This window comes from Lissotriton vulgaris, chromosome 11 (genome assembly GCF_964263255.1).
Source record: "Lissotriton vulgaris chromosome 11, aLisVul1.2, whole genome shotgun sequence".
Taxonomy (NCBI): Eukaryota; Metazoa; Chordata; class Amphibia; order Caudata; family Salamandridae; genus Lissotriton; species Lissotriton vulgaris.
Window position 1 is genome coordinate 511078381 of NC_141699.1, and position 20026 is coordinate 511098406.

General features: G+C 47.3%; 1 protein-coding gene across 1 annotated transcript in view; it reads left to right on the forward strand.

Moving 5' to 3' along the window:
- Window positions 1-20026, forward strand: part of TET3 (tet methylcytosine dioxygenase 3) — a 412490-nt gene that overhangs the window by 169970 nt on the left and 222494 nt on the right. The window lies entirely within an intron of this gene.

Here is a 20026-nt window from a genome sequence, read left to right on the forward strand (position 1 = left end):
GAAAGGAATTGAATTTTCTGACTGCCCACCAGCAGGCCAATAACTCTTTCTCGATGACTGAGAAATTCATCTCTGCACCACGCAAAACTCTTGACGCATAAGCTATGGTGTTATCAACCTGACCATTCTTCTGGGTGAGCACAGCCCCTAGACCAAACCCGCTAGCATCAACAGTCACCACACATTCCTTATTTGGGTCAAAAGCTCTGAGAACACTGTCACTCACAAGCTGAGACTTGATCCAGCGAAAAATTTCATCACAATTCTCATTCCACACAAAAGGTACATTTTTCTTGAGCATGTTGGTTAAGGGTTGAATTTTTGACGCGTAACCCTTAATGAATCTAGAGTAGAATTCACTCAACCCTATAAAGGATTTCAAACCAGGTTTATCCAGGGGAGGAGAGGCATCGACAATGGCTTTTACTAACCCTGGACGTGGTTCAACACCCTTGTGAGAGACTACATGCCCAAGGAATTCCATTTTCTCTTTGAGGAAAACACTTTTCTCCCTTTTTAGAACCACGCCTTTACTTTGCATGATGCCTAACACCTGACTCAAAGAAACATCATGTTCCGCTTTGCTCTGCCCAAAAATTAAGACATCGTCTTGAAAAACGATCACTCCGGGAGTGTCCTTGAACATCTGACTCATTAACCTCTGGAAAACTGCTGCCGCAGAGGCAAGGCCAAAGGGCATTCTACAGTATTGGAAGCTGCCAAAAGGCGAAACGAAAGCAGTTAAGTGCCTAGAAGACTCACTCAACACCACCTGGTGGTAAGCTGATGCTAGATCCAACTTTGTGAACCACCTAGCGCCCCTGGTTTGAGACAGTAAATCGGTGATCTTAGGCAAAGGGTGCGAGTCGACCCAGATGTTTCTGTTAAGGCTGCGTAAGTCAACACAGACGCGTAAATCTCCATTCCTTTTCCTTGCGACAACAAGGGGAGACAACCACAACGACGACTCGATGGGTTCGATAATGCCCTTTTTGCACAAATCCATGAGCTCCTTTTCAAGACTATCCCTGACGCTAAAAGGGACACCCCTTACCTTATGCTTGACTGGAATGGCCCTACAGAGCTCCAGGTTGGAATGGTAAAGCGAGGTGAGTTCCGTGGTTGAGAGGAGCTCCGTCGAGTTCGGGAGGAGAGAGCTAAGTCCCTCTTCTAGCTTGTCAGGGGGGACTCTCTATATGTTTCTGACCAACTTGGGGGAGGTTTGAGTCGGTGGGAGGGAAAGAACCGAATGATGGAAAGAGAATGACGTGATGGTCTGACCAGTCCACCGGGATGATGTGGTCAATCAAAATTGCCTTTTTATCCGCGATGATTGCATCAAGTTTTGCTCCTCTATGGTGGGTTTCCTCTGAGCACTGCTGGATCATATCATAATCTTGTAGAAGGGTGGTGAGAGATTGGATAAGCAAGTTTTAGTTTACGTTCCATCTTAGGTTGAGGTCGCCCAGAATTATTCTGCAGTCGCTGTTGAGAGCGGCTTGAGTGATCAGATCCGTCAGCTGAGCGCCAAATTCGGTGGAGTTGCCAGGAGGATGGTAGAGGAGAAGGCAATGAAGTGGAAAGTGGTGAGACGAATTAAGGTTGACCAAAGGAGTTATACAGGACAGAGGGGGGATTCAGTGATGGAGAGGTCACTTTTGTGGATAATTGCTATTCCGCCACCTTTGTGTACGGGCCTGTCTTTGTGGATGATTGAGAAACTGTGCGGCACCAGCGTGTCCATGATGGGAAAGGAAAGAGTGTAGGCTACATAGTCTTTTGGTTAAGACATTAGAAAACATCCACCTTTTATAATCATGTTTGTCAAACTATCTCCGTCCTACTCCCCCTGTCAAAAGTGGAATAATTGCTGTGGGTATGTAGATTCAGCGTAGGTCCTCAAAGCTGGATCAAGTTGGTAAACTACACACAGTCTATCAGGCATTGTCAAGATTGTCAATTTCAGTTCTGAGGGATATCTCTTGCAAAAAATAAATGTTTTCTTAGATCATTTTCACAGAATAACTTATGTAGGAGCATTCATAAGCTAAATAATAATTGGTGGATGTTATCTATGTAGTTTTTCGTTTTCTTATTTTACGAACTTTGTGATGTTTACAAAGATTGAGACGATTAAAAGAAAACTAACAAGATTTGTGAAGAAAATCATGTGCAGCTTCTCACACCCTTAGTAATTGAGGCACTTTCCCCAAAGGTTATATACACCTATGTATACTAAGATGTTCTGAAAAGTTTTTGATGTTCCATTAAACACATTTCTGAATCCCCACTAGGTTAAGAGAGAGTGTGGTGGTGCAAACACGGGTGCAACTTGTGCTGAAATCTAAGACTGCACAGTTTATATAGGAGTCAATAAATATGCAGTAGTTCATTTACACTTTCTTCATGATTTGTAGCTCAATTATAATTTATATAGATATAAGTTGAACTTCTTAATCCAGCCCCAAGTATAAACTCTATCTAGGGATAACCGCTGGTAACCTTGGGGCTAATTTTAGGAATATATAGGCTCAAGGATGTTTCGTCCGATCAGCCCCAAAAGATAGCCACACATGTTTTTTTCAGAATATTTGGGTGCCCAGTGACCTACAATTGGAGGTAAAAAATAATAAAGAGAACTATTTTATACAATATATCATTTTTATCAGGATGAGACTGATTCAATATTACATTAACATGGTAAATGGGAAAGAAACCAAAGGCACAAAAGTAGATCCTATCTGAGAGGAAATGTGAACATATTGGAGTCCAATTCCAGACCTCCCCCTTACTATTCTATTATGGAACTGATGGAACAGACAACATGTATGACTAACATATAGTGTCTAATATTTTATGTATTTATTTTGTACTTCCGTATAGTTCATCTTTGAGAAATTGTGTCACTTTGTTAAAAGAACCAAAAGGAGATTTCAAATGTTGCGCACTAAGACGAGGGTCCAAGCAGTTCTGAGGTACTGAAAATGAATACCTGTGACAGCATATTTTCAGTGCTTAGAATGGGGTAAATGTTAAGAGTTGAATGAATTGCCACCTTTAGTGGTTACTAGTTCATGATTTTTCTCCTGTATCAAGTGCAGGTTGTACTACATAAAATACAGCAGGTGGGTTACTTTGATTTATAGACCTTGAATGGTGGGGGGCAGAGCTTGCCTGGCTCCAAGATGGCCAAGTTTTAGCGTAGCTCTGCCGTAACCAGCCCATTATCCTACATTATCCTTGCCAAGAACATTTGCCCTCACTGCCAATTTGCAACTACCAGCCTGAAAATTTCAGCGGATTCGACTGGTTCTATTGTCTTTTCCCTGGTGCCCTGGGACACCGAACTGTAAAGGAGGACTGTATAGGGCCTGGCTGCCGCCTGGCTGCCCTACCTTGTTGCTTGATGGCGTGTGAAGCCTCGGCCACATATCTATGTCGCTGAGCCCTGAATTAGGGGCTTCCCCATCCTGAGCATTGTGCCTGAACTCTGTGGGCCTTCCCGCTCGATGACCTGCTGAGGTGAGGTGACCTTGCATCGGGCTGAGCGGGCCGCCTGGGCTGGTGTGCGGCTCCGAACTCAGGGCGGCTGCGGCACCGTAGGTGCTAGGGTGGCTGGCCGTGCTGCCCCTGCTGATGCAGTGTCTCCTGGAGCAGGGCACTACCTCGGTGATCATCGTGAAGCCCCTCTGGTGCCTAGGACATTTGACATAGTCGGCGCCTGATTGGGAGGTGGGGTCCTGTCCGAAGGCTGAGTTGCGGCTTCACCTTTTGCTCTGAGGCTAGACGGGCCAGCTGATTGGATCGGGTGGTGGCTTGGGACCATTTGCAGCGCTTCACCAATAGCAGCCGTGGGGGGCCTGTGGTGCTGCTGCTCAGTGCTCAGACCTGCGGGCACTTGGGGGGCCGAACCGGCGCTGAGGTCCTGCCTGTCACTAAAGTGCATCGGCCCTCCACTGAAGATGGCAGCATGTGACACAGTGGGTGCGTTTGCAGCGTTGGCCCTTCTTCCCCCTCCTGTGCTCCACATGTTGCTATAGACATAGTGCTTAGTGGTACGTGGCAATGGTGGGACTCAGCAGCATCAGCCACCTAAAAGGCCAAAGGGCTACCTGCCCGCACAGAAGCTCTCAAAATTGCACCTGCCGCGTGGGAGAACCCGTTCCTCGCCTGCCTGCTGAGCCATGGAGCCTCGGTTGCTGCGCATCAGGTAGTTTGACTGTGTCGATTCAGACACACAAGGGAGTCCTCTCTATTGCACTGGTGCTGTGGCCATTCTTGATCCTGCACTTCGCTTGGGTATTACATCCAGTGGCCCGAGGTGCTAGTGGCGATGCTGCAAAATGGTAAAGTCTGATGAATCTCAATTGAAGCTTCCATTTGAGCCCAGGAAGTCTCAAAGGTAGCAGGGCCACAAAAATAACCCTTCAGAGTCAGGCTCCGAGGCCGGCGACACTGCCGTTGACCTTGATGTTGAGCAACTTCTCGCTACTATGCAACACAGTCTTCACAAGATAGATGGTAAGATAGATGCCCTTTCATTCAGAATGGACAGGTTGTCAGAAAGATTAGACAAGCATGTGGGCAGGCTTGACTGCGTTGAACAGCGTGTATCAGAAGTGGAAGACCATCTTAATACCGCTACCAGAACTCAGACCGCCATGGAGAAGCAGCTCCGGGTGGTTCAGGCCAGGGCAGGAGACTTGGAGGCCCGCTCCCAGCGGAACAGCCTACGCATTGTTGAGTCTACTAACATTCCCAACATGGAGCTATTTGTAGACTGTCTCCTCACTACGCTGTGGCGGCAGATTGTTTCTCTGCGATGTAATGGTGGAGAGAGTGCACCGTTCACTCGTGCCCAGGCTGGTCCCGGGGGCGCCGCGGTCGCCCATAATAGTGAGACTTCTTAATTACAGGGCCTGTGATAGCGCACTCAGAAAATCCAGTGACCTGCGAGAGCTGCAGTACGAGGGGATGGCGGTGTCCCTGTACCCGGACTTTACGCATTAGGTCTAGGAAGCGCCCAGATTGTTTGCGCTGGCCAAGAAAAACTACGCGAGCTGCAATTAGAGTACAACATGCTGTACCCTGCTAAGCTACGGGTCATGGCTAATGGCAAAGCACATATCTTTACTGACCCCTCCCAAGTGCTTCAATTCCTCAAGCAGAGGAACACAGCTGGCCCCCAAAATGTCACTGGGCCTGGCAGTGAAGATAAGACTCTTTAGTTGGCAGGACTTTTAATGGTGGTTCTAAGATTAGGGAATGGGTGTCTGCTCTGGTCTAGGGCAGACCTTGAGAGAGTGTGTTTCTCAGATGGCAGACCCACGATATCGATGCAGAAACCACAAGTTACATACTAACAACTTAGATAATGACCCTAGTCTGGTGTAGGATTCACGCAGTGAGATGGCGGAACCCGGGGTCACTGATCACTGGAGCGTAGAATTGCTTGCATTTGGGGAGGGGGGTGGGTCCTGTTCTCTCCTTCAGCCCTAAGGACTCCATGGCACACGGGTTGGGCGAGTGCGAGTTGCTGGACTTCCTCGATGAGGACACACAATATATATTGCATGTTACAGACTAATAATATTGCCGGTTGGCACACTATATGGTTTGGGGCTGGGTGATATCTGCCCCGCAGTGTGATCCACAGTGGGGAGTGTTTATTTAGGCCACTAAGGTTTTATTGGTCTAGGGCTTATTGTTCCAGCGGTTGGTCTATGGTGGGCTTGGGAGGGTGTTTTGTTTCTGCAAGGTTGGGGTTTGCTTCGCAAGGGCACTGAGGGGGGGGGGGCTAGACACACCTCGGAATACTAGAAGACTTCAGTGTACACCCGTGGCTGTTGTGGGTAACCATGTGGAATATATTGCCAAAAGGGCTATGATATGCAATGTTGCTTTCACCCCCATCGACCATGGGTAGCACGGTACATCTCCCAACATGGATTATCAGGGGGCTTAATGACCATAGGAAGATCAGGAAGGTCACTGCATACATGAAATGGCATAAAATAGATGTTGCACTGCTGCAGGAGACCCATTTGCCTCCACACAACTGCTTATTGACGCATAAGATGTTTCAGGGGAAGGTTACTGTAGCTGGATTCACTTTGCACGCCAGAGGGTTCCTAACCTGGGTGAACCCGATAGCCGGGACTAAGCTGCAGGCACTTGAAAGTGACCCTAACGGCAGGTTCGTTATCGTGAGGAACCAGAAAGAAGGTCTGGACGTCAGTTGTTAATGTATACAGGCCTAATTATGATGGCCCACAATTCTATTACAGCCTGGGTAGCAGCCTGCTCCGCTACAGAGGCTCCTAAATAGTAATAGGTAGAGATTTAAATTGTATTTTGTATCCCAATAAGGGCCGCTCAAAAGGCCCACTATGTTGCTGGTCAGCGGCGGCTGGCGTTATTCTAGATCTTATGGCGGGTCTGGAATTGGGGACATCTGGAGGCACCTCTATCCCGATATTGTTGGCTTCACTCACTATTCTGCACCGCATGACACTCACACAAGAATCGTCTACTGGCTAATGTTCAAAGGCCTTATTGGCCATACACAAAATGCCGTCTGCACCCACGCACTCTCTCCGACCACTCCCCGCTGCAACTTGACTTACACTGCCCAATAAGGCAGGCGCCTGCTTTCCTTTGGAGATTTCTCTTTTATTCCCTTCTCAATCCTATGTTCGTGACAGAAATCACTACTGATTATAGAGACATACTTCGAGGCTAATATGGGGTCAACCAATAGCTTTTCCACCATCTGGGAGGACTTTAATGTGTATATCCGGGGTATGGTTATTGCCAAGCATTAGGGGGTGTTCAGATCACTAAGGAATCATCTGACCAAACTACAGCAGGATATTTCATTGATAGAAAAAATGTTTAAGGAGATCAGGGACGTCAATCTATTGGGCGACATCAAAGCTGCGCTAGGCGAGTATCAGGACACAGCTGATAGGGAGGTTAAACACCTGGGCAAGTATGCCACGGCCAGTGTTTATGGACAGGGAGATTATCCAGGGACCACGTTAGCAGCATTGGCGCGCCCCTAGCGTGAAGTGGACGCCATTTCCGAAGTATTTGTCACGGGTGGCCAGCCATTGCACTGCAGTCAAGACCTAGCTAATTGGTTTTATAGGTACTACAGACAGTTATACACATCGCAGCCCCCCACCCCCCGGAATGGGGGATGCTGTACGTGATTTTCTTGAACACATTCAAATTACCTGTTTATCGAATGCCCATAGAGAGTATCTCATGTCCCCGCTTACACGAGGTGAGGTTAAGGCGGCTATTCAGTCCATCCGACCCGGCAGTGCTCCTGGGTTGGATAGGCTTACTGTCTCCTTCTACAAGACCTTTCAAGACATGTTGGTCCCCCATCTTAAGACTCTGTATGAACAGATGGCATAATCATGCACTATGCCTCCCTCCACGAGGGAAGCGCTAATCATCATGCTGCTGAAAGCTGGGAAGCCGGCAGAAGCCTGCTCCTCGTACAGACCATTGTCTCTCATAAATGTCAAAACCAAGATATACACCAACATTTTAGCTAATTGATTGGCCCCACTACTTCCATCAGTGGTTCACCCAGAGCAGTCAGGGTTTGTTCCTGAGGGCTGCCTACGTCTAATTTGTGCACTATATTCGGCACCACCCAGAGGCTGGATCCGGCGATCAAAGCAACAACGTTATTTTTAGATGCAGAGTAGACCTTGGATTCTGTAGAGTGGGGCTTTATGAAGTGTGTTTTGCAGAGAATTGGGGTGGGAGACGTCTTTCTTCAATTTATATTGACCTTGTACGCACAACCTACAGCACGGGTCCGGCTTGGAAGAGAAATCAAGGCTCCTATACTTATACTTATAGCCAGAGGAACTAGGCAGGGCTACCCATTGTTCCCACTTCTATATGCCCTGGTTGCTGAGCCACTCGCTTGCGCACTACGGGAATATCACTCACATAGTGGACTAGGATTCACAAGATACCGGTTAATAATTTCCGCACACACAGATGATACTCTGCTGTATGTTCAGGACCCAGGGCTGAACCTGTATTCAGTCCTGACGGAGGTAGTTAAATTTGGAGTATGTCGGGACTATATATTAACTTGTCCAAATTGCTGTTTTTTCCCTTAACCTCAGTAACTACCCAAACTGCTTTAGATTTCCCCACGCAGCGGACTACTGACTGCTAACTGGGGGTTCAAATTCTTGCTGATTCAGCGGTTGTCATAACGGAGATCTTGAAGGCTATCTCAAAATTAGAGGACGACATTAACAGGTGGATTAAATGACCTTTATCACTGATAGGCTGTAATTTCTTAATGAAGATGGTTATCTTGCCTAGGTTCATCTTCCTATTCCTTAATATGCTGATCACACTCCCATGCTCTCTCTGGGGTTCTTCGCATATTACTGATTAGACTGCCTGGGCCTGTAAACAGCCAAAAGTCAAATGGGACACACTGACACTTCCCTACGTTTCGGCGGGCTGAGGGCACCAGACTCTGAACTTTACTATAGGGTGGCACATGCTTCCCATGCGTATAGCTGGCTACACGGCCCTCATGATTTGGCACATTTGTTTTTAGAATCGAATGCAGCATGCCCTTTAACTCTTCCACAGATCCTCTTTACTCCTTCAGTCCGCAGGCATGGGGTTATAGACTCCCTAAATCGCACAACACACGTATGGAGCAGATTGCTAGACTTGCAGGCGGGAGTGCTTATCTACTCCCAGCTTATGTCTCTGGATTGGTACAACTGGCTCCCGACTTGCAAGGAGCTGGCCATCCCCAAGGCAATGGCACATATAGGCATCAGTACGGAGGTCAATTTCTACCAGGACAGGGAGCTGCTCAGATGGGAGGACTGCACGGAGAGCTTTCAATGATACTCGCCACTGGATAAATTCCAATATATTAGAGTTAGTCATGCATGGCGACAGCAGCTGGGGGAAGACATGCAGGAACCAATGGAGTTCCCAGCTTTCACTCATTATTAAAGCTAAAACACCAGATAATTTTATCACAGTTCTATATTCCTTGGCCCAGGAGCCCTGGAAACTACTCCCCCACAGAGCCTGGTCAGAGTGGCAAGGTGATCTTGATGCAGTCATAGATACATAGTGCTGTGCATATCTTTGCTAGCCTAAGAAGCGAGTGTCTCTAAACTTTAGGCACCGACTGATTCATTTCAAATACCTTACTAGAGTATACTAAATCTCCCGCAAGCTGGCGCGATATGGGTTGAATGAGAGCGCCAGCTGTGACAGATGCGCTGAGCTGGACGCCGGATTTCTACAAGTGGTGTGGGCTTGCCCTAAGATCTTCGACTTTTGGGTGAAAGTATTTGCGGTGCTGAGCGAGATCATGGGTCAACTCCTAACGCCCGGTCCTATAGTTGCATTACTGGGTTAATACAGGTATCCAGGCTGATTTTAGGAAATTGGTTGCTATAGGATATACTGTTGGCCAAGCGTAGGGTTGCAATGCGGTGGGCTAAGGGTTCTATAACACTTATCTGAGACTGGAACTCAGATATGCTATACTGCAACACACAATCTGATGCATATAACTATCTTCTTAACCCGCAGTGTCGTCCTAAAGGTTATTGGGGCTTGTATCAGGAATGCTTATTTGGGAAGGAATTGGGCGAGCCGGAGGGGAGAGATGAATATAATTCTGCTAGAGGGGCACGGTCTCTTGCTATTGTTACTGTGATGAGTGCCATTGCAATGTTTATTGTTGAGGGACTACTGTACATTTTACGTATTCCTGACTCTCCTAACTCTTCCCATGTTACTTATGAGATCGTACATTCAAATGCAACTGTATACTTATTCATAGGCCCTAGGAGCTGTTGTGTGCCGCAAATGCCTCAGCAACGATAAGGGGCTGTCTCGCCTTGTTAGAGGGGGCCTGGGGGGCTTTGTTCAACTGTTGAAATGTACTTGTTATAATCCAACTTGTGGTGATGGTATAAATGATGTATGTGATGCAGTGTTGCGCCAATGTTTTAAAATGCAATAAATATATATATTTTTTGTTTTTAATAAACATTGAAAGGTATGGCTTTGTTAGCTTGATTTAGAACCCTAAAACATATCAGGTGTCTTTGTGATGGGGGAAAAAGCAGCAAACCTTCATCCTTTTTCTTTTGTCCCTGTGAAGGGTTAGTTTAGGGGGGTTCAGTGCTCAAGCCCTTTAATGGATGGAGTGTGAAAGCAGGCATCACACAGGGAGCTTACTTGCACAAGCTAATAACTCCAGTATAGTGCTGTTGGTGATCCCATTTGCGAGCACGGAAATCCCATAAAAGTTTTATAAACTGCTCCATCCTGGAACTTATTTAAGAGAAACTCCATTTCCACACAAACGTCTTCTTCCACTGTGTTAGAATGGAGCATAACCCAAATAAATTTCTTTATTAATCATCAACCTACAGTATTTAATGATCAGCCAATGATGAGAGTTTTGGTGAAGTTTTAAATGTTTTATTTTCTAATTAAGAGATTAGTCTGTATTTTTGTCTTTCTATTCAGGTTAGTCAGATTAGTCTGTAAACCGAAATATCAAGAAAATTTGGTAAAAGATGGCATACAAAGTAATAGTGTGTTCCATTAAGGAATTTGTCCCCATCTTAATGTTAAGGACCTAACCTACCCTAGCCAGAATCCATAGAGTTACTTTGGATAAAGAGCAAGAGAAATTTGGAGCAAAAGGCTGATAGCTATGAGAGGTTGAACTCTCTATAAAGAGTAGTTCTGGAAACTCACCTGAGTTCCCAAACAGCTGCAGCAGCAACCGTTAAAACGGGTATAAGCAAATAATCCCAGCAGTAGAAATGGTCCGCATGAAGCAAGTCTTGAAGAAGGCATCCGGAAACAGAAAATCATTGTAAGCCGTAGCTCACAGCCATTCAGGCAAAAGCAGCACAGTCAAGTGCTAAAGGGCATGGCAGGGGGGAGATGTGCATAGAATGCATTAACTCTCTAACTAGGAACACGTACTATATAGAAAAGCACAAAACATGTTGCAAATTCTGAATGCTGGATCATCTCTTAGCAATAGGAAAGGATCTTCCGGTCGTCTTCTCTCTCGCTTCCCATGGTAAACTCCAATGTCAACATGTTATTTGAAAGTTGCTACAGCTTATTACAGAAAGTTACATCTAGGAAGGTTGTAATGAGAACCTCTGCAAGCCTACTCTGTTAGCTGTTCAGTGTCCCATTGTGTAACAATGGACTGCTCTATGAAATGAAACATTAATATCTAGCATGCCCTCGTTAGATCATGACATTCAAATCTATAGCAAGCATTTCTTTTTATCAATATACTTGTTCATTATAAGCATGTGGCAGAGGAAATATGTAAAATATGATGATCATATGGTGGGAGGAAGAAAAATACCTTTTGTTGCAAACAATACGTTTCATGAAGATGTCGAGCTCTGCAGTTAAGTTCTTAATGTTAAATCCGCATTATTAAAAGACATTTATTTTTATTTTATTAAAGGGAAAGGAAAGAATAAAGGAAAATATTAAGGCCTAGCAGTGAAACAACAACAGCAATGGGAGCTTTCTGCAGAAATAAGCAGTTTTTTTCTCTTTTTGTACGTTTAATAAAAGCACATTTTCCCTAACCTTCACATTGACACGCATTTCCTACATTAATGTTAGGACTCATTTCTACGTTGCAATGAGGTTAATTAACGTCAAATGTTTTACTTTCCTCAGTCTTTATCAGGCACCGTGGAGCACGGAGAATGATGCCACAAGTCCAGGGGTAAAAGACTGGGTAATAAGAGGGGAAAGAACTAGCGCTAGAATATTTCCTATGTTTCATTTTTAACAAAGGGATATTAGGAAAACGCTTTCTTCTAATCTGTAATAAAGCAGTCACATTTATTTATTTGCTAATAAATGTCATTAGTACATTAGTTTTATGGATTCTACTGTAATCAAAGTTTATTTTACCCACTGTGCATCTTTCGACTTGAACAAAGATATTTACCAGTATTCACAATGTTGTTCCATGTTTGTAAGGGTTTGAATGAAGTGTAATCTGACACGTCAAGTTGTGATTGGATCAAGGTAACACCTTTTAAATAGAAGTTTCAATATTTATCAAAGCCTAGATTTCTCCTGGTTACATTTTTATTGCTTACCTTTTTAGGTCACACCTATAAACAACTTTTAGTTGTCTATTGTCGAAGACCTATTGCGGACAATAACAATACTTACAGCGGACTTTGGTTTAGCCCATTGCTCATTACTGGTTAGCTTTCTTGTCCGTCTCATTTTTTTCATCCTCTTCGATGCCTTCCCTTCCTTGTGTTGGTCCATCTTCTGAGGCATAGATTCTTTACCATCCTTTTGACTGAATCACATGAATACTTCCACTGTGCCATATCAGGGAGCTACTTTTATCTTTGGCTTCCATCACTCCATGCATATGCATGAGTTTTCTTGCTCTCGCATGTGTTTTGCTTCCACCTCACATCCCTGCCGCACTACTCTCTCCATGAGACATCCACCCTGGCTTGTCTGATGCTTCTCCCATCCCTTCTAGACCCCATCTTCTTTTTTGAGCTCCTTTCTATTTTTTTATTTCACAACCTCCACTCCCAGCTCCTCTGCTGCTCACCTCTGTTGCTCCAGCTGCTTGTCTGTGTTTACTTTGCTCTCCACCATGGTTTTTTTTTCCTTTACAAAAAGGATTTATTTTCTCAGGGGACTAATGAGCTCCCTGTTGCTGCCGGTTCGCGCATTGCATTACAGAAAAGTAATTTTGTGTGTGTATGTATGTGTATGTATGTCCAACATCAGCCCCATTCACAACGAGGAGAGGCGACGCCGTGTGGTGATGTTATTAGCTTTTAATATCAATCTTCAACGCGTTTCGCCTGTACCAGCAGGCTTGTTCATGAATAAAGTTTTCACATTACAAAAGCACCATTTTTAAATTTAGTGCAGGTGACCTAGGTCACATGAGACTACATAGCGATGAAGCTAAACAGACTCGTAGTTTTTAATGGTCTACAGTTCTTCGTACATCCGCAAACTTAAGTACATTTGTTATTGCAAATTAATTTGATCATAAGTTCATTAGACCATTCTATTAACCAAACAAAAATTATATTCTTGGTACACGATTACACAAGCGCTGAAGAGAAAAATAATACACCTCTTAATGCATTGTGCTTATTTCCTAGAACAAGAGAATTTCATACATCATCTGTTCTACGTTTTGGCTTTTAACTAACCATAAAACATACAATCCAGCCCTAGTGGGCAAAAGATAATGCATTGTAGCTATTTCTTCCATAATGTATGTTGGAATAAAGCCCAAGTGGGCAATGACACACTAGCTCATCACTTGTGCAGTTTATCCAAAAAATCAAAAAGATACAAAAAGAAATTAATGGTGGGGGTGCGCATAAAACTTAAGAAAAACGTAAAATAAAGGGAAAGGGAAAATATACAGCAATCTATTTACAGGTCTAAACTAATTCCTGAACAATTCATAATCAATTTGGACAATACACATACACTCTAATCTTATAGATGAGTATATAAATCTTCTTCTATATTCAGACCAGCAGGGCTTTTGGAATTCAGTTCCACAATATACCAAGATTCTAACTTCCGTAGTTTCTTTATTCTATCCCCACCTCTGGTGGAATAGCATCAATTACAAAGTAAACCAAACTTCGAACATCCTTGTTATGATATCGGTCGAAGCCGTGTGCTACCGGGTAAGTCCTGTCCCCATTTTTAATTACTCTAAGGTGTTGTAGAATGTGTTTGTGCTCAGGTAGAATAGTGCAGCGGACATATTATAAATTACATGCACGCCTTAAAACATAAACAGCATACTCTGTTTTGCAATTATACTGTCCCTTGATTTTCTTTTTTCTCTTGGACAGACCTCAAGACATTCTTACCATGTGCACACGCTTTACATTTTGTACATTTAAAAAAACATCTTTGCGTGTTAACCAAGAACTACTAACTGTGTTTTTCTTCTTGGTAATCGTGTTGCTGACTAGCATCTGGATATAAAAGCATTAAGAGATGTTGTAGTGCCTTTCCACACAATAAATAGGTCATCTATATAACGACTCCAGTGTAGAAAATTGTTCATCCATTCCTCTTGGTACTGCTTCCGGACCACCTGCTCCTCCCACCAGCCCATATGCAAATTATCATAGCTGGGGTGAAGCAGGTGCCCATCGCAGTACCACAAGCTTGATGCAATAATTCATCATTGAAGATGACAAAATTATTTCTCAGGCAGGTGGAGACCATAGATAGGAGCATCTGGGTATGGGACCATAACTTAATTGGTCTGCTACCCAAAAAGTGTCTAACGGCATTAAGTCCGTCGATTTGTTTAATGCTCGTATATAACGTTGTGACGTCAACTGTCACTAACAATAAATCTTTTTCCCAGGGCAGATCATAAATAACTTTAAGAAAAGCACCCTGTCCTGTATAAAGGTAGGCTAACCAAAGGATTTAGGAAGGAATCAACAAACTTTGAGGTATTTTCCAAACCACTTCCAATGGCCGAGATAATTGGATGGCAAGGCGGATCGATTTCCTTATGCACTTTTGGCAATAGATAACAAGAATTTGCAATGCAATAGGTCTCTCAATCGTCCCCGAGTGATGTGGTGGTGTCCCCGAGTGATGTGGTGGTGTCCCCGAGTGATGTGGTGGTGTCCCCGAGTGATGTGGTGGTGTCCCCGAGTGATGTGGTGGTGTCCCCGAGTGATGTGGTGGTGTCCCCGAGTGATGTGGTGGTGTCCCCGAGTGATGTGGTGGTGTCCCCGAGTGATGTGGCGGTGTCCCTGAGTGATGTGGTGGTGTCCCCGAGTGATGTGGTGGTGTTTCCGAGTGATGTGATGGTGTCCCTGAGTGATGTGATGGTGTCCCTGAGTGATGTGATGGTGTCCCTGAGTGATGTGATGGTGTCCCTGAGTGATGTGGTGGTGTCCCTGAGTGATGGAGAGTGGAGGTGGAGGTGGAGGTGGAGGTGGAAGGTGGAGTTGGAAGGTGGAGTTGGAAGGTGGAGGTGGAGGTGGAGGTGGAGTTGGAGGGTGGAGGTGGAGTTGGAGGGTGGAGGTGGAGGTGGAGTTGGAGGGTGGAGGTGGAGGGTGGAGTGTGGAGTTGGAGGGTGGAGTGTGGAGTTGGAGGGTGGAGTGTGGAGTTGGAGGGTGGAGTGTGGAGTTGGAGGGTGGAGTGTGGAGTTGGAGGGTGTGAGGGTGAGGGGATGTGAGGGTCAGGGGTGTGAGGGTCAGGGGTTTGTGAGGGTGTGTGATGGTGTGTGAGGGTGAGTGAGGGTTGTGGGTGTGAGGGTTGTGGGTGTGAGGGTTGTGGGTGTGATGGTTGTGAGGGTGAGTGAGGGTGGGTGAGGGTGTGAAGGTGAGTGAGGGTGTGTGAGGGTGGGTGAGGGTGGGTGAGGGTGTGTGAGGGTGAGGTGAGGGGGTGTGAGGGGGTGTGGTGAGGAGGGGTGAGGGGGTGAGGGTGAGGTGAGGGGGTGTGAGGGTGAGGTGAGGGGGTGTGAGGTGAGGGGGTGTGAGGGTGAGGTGAGGGGGTGTGAGGGTGTTTGGGGGTGAGGGTGTTTGGGGGTGAGGGTGTGTGAGGGATGAGGGGTGAGGGTGTGTGAGTGTGAGGGTGTGTGAGGGTGAGGGGATGTGAGGGTGTGAGGGTGTGAGGGTGAGGGGGTGTGAGGGTGAGGGGGTGTGAGGGTGGGTGAAGGTGTGAGGGTGGGTGAGGGTGAGTGAGGGTGCACAATTTACACTCAATGGAAAACCTAAACAGGGAAAAGGCATGCACTTTCAGAGGTCGTGGGCCGGTTATCTCAGTGTTCTGGTATACACTGCAAGTCAAGTCAAGTCAAGTCGATAAATTTATATAGCGCTACATACCCAGAGGGTCTCAAGGTGCTTGAAGAAGGATGGGGAATTACTTGTCAAATATCCACGTTTTAAGTTGCTTTCTGAATGCTAGGTGGTTCTGAGTAAGGCGAAGGTGAGTGGGAAGTGAGTTCCAGGTTTTAGCTGCCAGGTAGGGGAAGGATCTACCTCCCATGGTGGTTTTGTTGATGCGAGGTACAGTGGCAAGGTTGGAGGATCGTAGCTGGCGGGGGGGGGTGTAGAAGGACAGTCGTGTGTTGAGGCATTCAGGTCCGGTTTCGTAGAGTGCTTTGTGTGCGTGGGTAAGGAGCCGGAAGGTAATCCTCTTATTGACAGGGAGCCAGTGGAGGTTTTTCAGGTGACCAGAGATGTGTTCTTTACGCGGGATGTCTAATATGAGCCTGGCTGAAGCGTTCTGGATGCGTTGGAGTTTTTTCTGGAGTTTTGCGGTGGTACCGCCGTAGAGGGTGCTTCCGTAGTCCAGTCGGCTCGTTACCAGAGCGTGGGTGACTGTTTTTCTAGTTTCGGTGGGGATCCAGCGAAATGTTTTTAGGTTTCGCTGGGGGGCGGAGCCGTTAGGCTCCTCCTCCAGAGAAATCTGTAGTTTCTAGTATGGGTGACTTGAACACGCCTCTCTGCTTCATTGGCTAGCTCCATAAATGGAGGCTAGCCATTGGAACAGAGAGGCGTCCGTCAATGCCGGACCAGACACGGGGGCGTTCCCGAGATTCTTTGGCTTTTGCCGACGTCACGCGACGCCGGGAACGCCCCCGAGTCTGGTCCGGCCGGGCCGTGCTTGCTGCTGTCCTGCCTTGTGTCCCTCCTCCCGCCGTCCCCACGTTTCCCGCCTCCCTCCCGCCGTCAGTTCCTCTCGTGTCCTTTCCCGCCCCCCTCCCGCCCCCTGTGTCCTCTCCCGCCCCCTCCCGCCGTCCGTTCCTCTCGTGTCCTTTCCCGCCCCCCTCCCGCCCCCTGTGTCCTCTCCCGCCCCCTCCCGCCGTCCGTTCCTCTCCCGCCCCCCACTGTCCTCGTAGGTGCTTGTTCTGTCTTCTGTCACTGTCTCTCTCAGTTCGTCTCACTGAGGCCCTGATACGCACCTTTCGCAGGGGAGGGGGGGGGGGCGTGCGCTCAGTAGGAGAGAGCATGTAGAGCACTGCTGAGACCGCCCTGTTTTTCAGCTCCTCGCGGGGGATGCTTTCAACGCAAACCACCCCTCCCCAATCCTTCCCGGAAAGCAGTCTGCTGTGATAGGGAGACCTTGTAATCCACGCCTTAGGCCAGGCAAAGCACAGAGGCGTGGCCCCGCTCTCATCGCTGATGATTGGTTAAGGTTGCCTGGCCTCGACAGGACCGCCTCAGGGTGTCAGGTCACGTGCCCCGACCGGCATCTGGAGTCAGCGTGGAGACAGTGTGCAGTGCGAGGCGTCGCTCTGAGGCGCTGCACCTGCCGCTTCAAGGCGCTGCTCCTCGGCGCACCATGCTCCCTGCAGCCTACCTCCTCCTGCTCTCAGCCCGGCTCCTCGCCTGTCCTGCAGCCGCCAGCGGTGAGTCTGCAGCGGACTGTTGCCGGGGCGATGCTCCACTCTGTGCATGAGACTGACTTTATTATTATTTGTTGAAGCTTTATACAGCGCCCACTCGTCCCGCAGGCATCGTAGCGCTGCAAATGAGCAGCAGCTACGTCACACAGAGTATCAGTCAGTTTTTATTGGGGGGGGGGGGGAGGTTGGGATGCCGAGCCCACACCGGGACTAGAACCTGGCTTCGAAGGGGCAGCGCTGGCTGTCCGGTCTCAGCCTCCCCTTAACAGGGATCACAGGGAGGGTTGGAGTCGCTCACCTCACCCGCAGGAGGGGATGCTTCAGCCTCGGGGCCAGACTCCCTCCGGCTATGCATGGCAGACACGTGTCTACTACTGCACCGCAGGCAGAAGCGCGTCAAATAAATGAAGGCATCCTCCTAGTGCAAGCACGGAAAATGTTTAATGGAGGGAATGGAATCAGCACTTTATTCATGCCATTTCGTTTCAAAAGCTTTATTCGGTTTGTCAATAACAACCGTATAAGCAATCATTAAAGTACAAAACTATGGTTAACAGCCCTCAATACATTCATCATGGGTAACTTTATGTACAACCTAAACAAAATGTATTCGTGCAAAATCGCATAAAAGTGCCAAGTGCTAACTATATAAATTGCATGATGTGCACATGTCGCAATAAGGTACCATATGTAAATGATTTACATGTCGTGCAGATTTTTACCAAAGTGGCAATTCTGGTACACAGGCATCCTTTAAAAAGGGACAATTTATTGTCTCCCAAAACAATTTGCTATTATTGGTAACTGCTGCTAGGCTAAGTTTATCCCATGCTTCAGCTTGGAGTTCTCTTTTTCTGGCCTTGATAACTAGCTAATAATTCAAACTTAAATCTTGGGTATGTGCTGTATTTCGTGGTTTGGTACCTAAGGCCTGCTTCAAACTATGTAGAGCTTGAGTACAGTTTTTATCAAACAATCCTGCATGCACCTGCTTTTTAGGTTTCGACTGCAAAACTGCGCAAGCAGCTTTTGCGCAGGAGAGATCTGATGATTACAGTATGTTGCTCGGCAATCCCGCCCTCTGTTCGATTGGCTAGCTCCATAAATGGAGGCTAGCCATTGGAACAGAGAGGCTAGGTTTCGACTGCAAAGCTGCGCAAGCAGCTTTTGCGCAGGAGAAATCTGATGATTACAGTATGTTGCTCGGCAATCCCGCCCTCTGTTCGATTGGCTAGCTCCATAAATGGAGGCTAGCCATTGGAACAGAGAGGCGTCCGTCATGGCCGGACCAGATTCGGGGGCGTTCCCGAGAATTTTTGGCTTTTGGCTACGTCATGCTACGTCAGCCAAAAGCCGGGAACGCCCCCGAATCTGGTCCGGCCGGGCCGCAAGCAAGCCGGAAGTCCTGCCGCCGCTTGTTTGTCCTATGCAGCATGATTGCCTTCTATGCCTTTCTTGAGGTGCGGTTGCTTCCTGAATTGCTTAGGAGGAGCCACGCAGCAAGCATGTCCCGTGAGCTCGCCCGTAAAAAGGAAAGGGTTGGTCGGGGATCTGGCCGCCGGTGTAGCGCTGTGAGATCGTAAGGATGAAGCGCCAACCAGCGATGTGCCCCAGAGTCTATGAAGCGGCACTGTTCACTGAACGACGTCCCCTGGGCGCCTCTCAGGTGGTAGGATTGTGCAATGACCCCGGTATAGGCACGGGCAGTCCGTTGCCAATTCGCGCTCAGTTCCCTCCTCCGCGGCTTCCGAGTTCGCACCACAACACTTTAGGGAGGTGAGCACCGCTACAGTTCTGTGGGCAATTAGCGCGGTTTTGACTCGTAGGGAGGCAAGGGGGTACTGTGTCCTGAATGGCGGGTAGGTTGTGCGGCGTTTTGCGGCCCGTAGCTCACCTTGGCACCGGGCGCTTGTGTGACAGGACGCGCCCGGCGGAAGACCCCTGCTGCGATCACTCCACTACTGGATCACTTCCGTAAATGCCCCCTCTGTCTGCAGTCCGATCGGGTGCCTTCTCGTCACCTTGGGTATCCGGCGGTGTAGTTGTCTGGGCCGATCCCCAATCAAGGCAGCTGCAGTGTGTCGCCGTCCCAGCTGTTAGTCATGGGCCGCCATGACACGAACTCACGCGGCAGCTCCGTTATCTTCAGCGATGTAGCTTTGATCACCATTTCGGTAGTGTTTCTCATCGCCATAACATCAGCAATTTTGACATGTGGTCCTGCAGGACATTTCAGGTTGAGCCAGTTCACAGATCCACACCTGTGGAGATACTGCTATTTTATCTAGTCACATGGTGAGGAATCTGTAGAATGGAACTATCAAGCAGAAGAACAAGGTGCTTGCCTTCAGTAACAATGTTTCTTGTGGATAATCTATCTAACAGCAGATTTCTCGCTGACCCTCCTACCTCCCTATTCTGTGAGTTGGGCTCTTTTTCTTCTGAAAAGGTTCCAATCTAGAGGTCTGCACACTGGTCATTCCGATCTGCTGATAGACCCTCAGTCTGAGGGCACGGCTAGTCTAAGAAAGCAACTAATATCAGCATGAA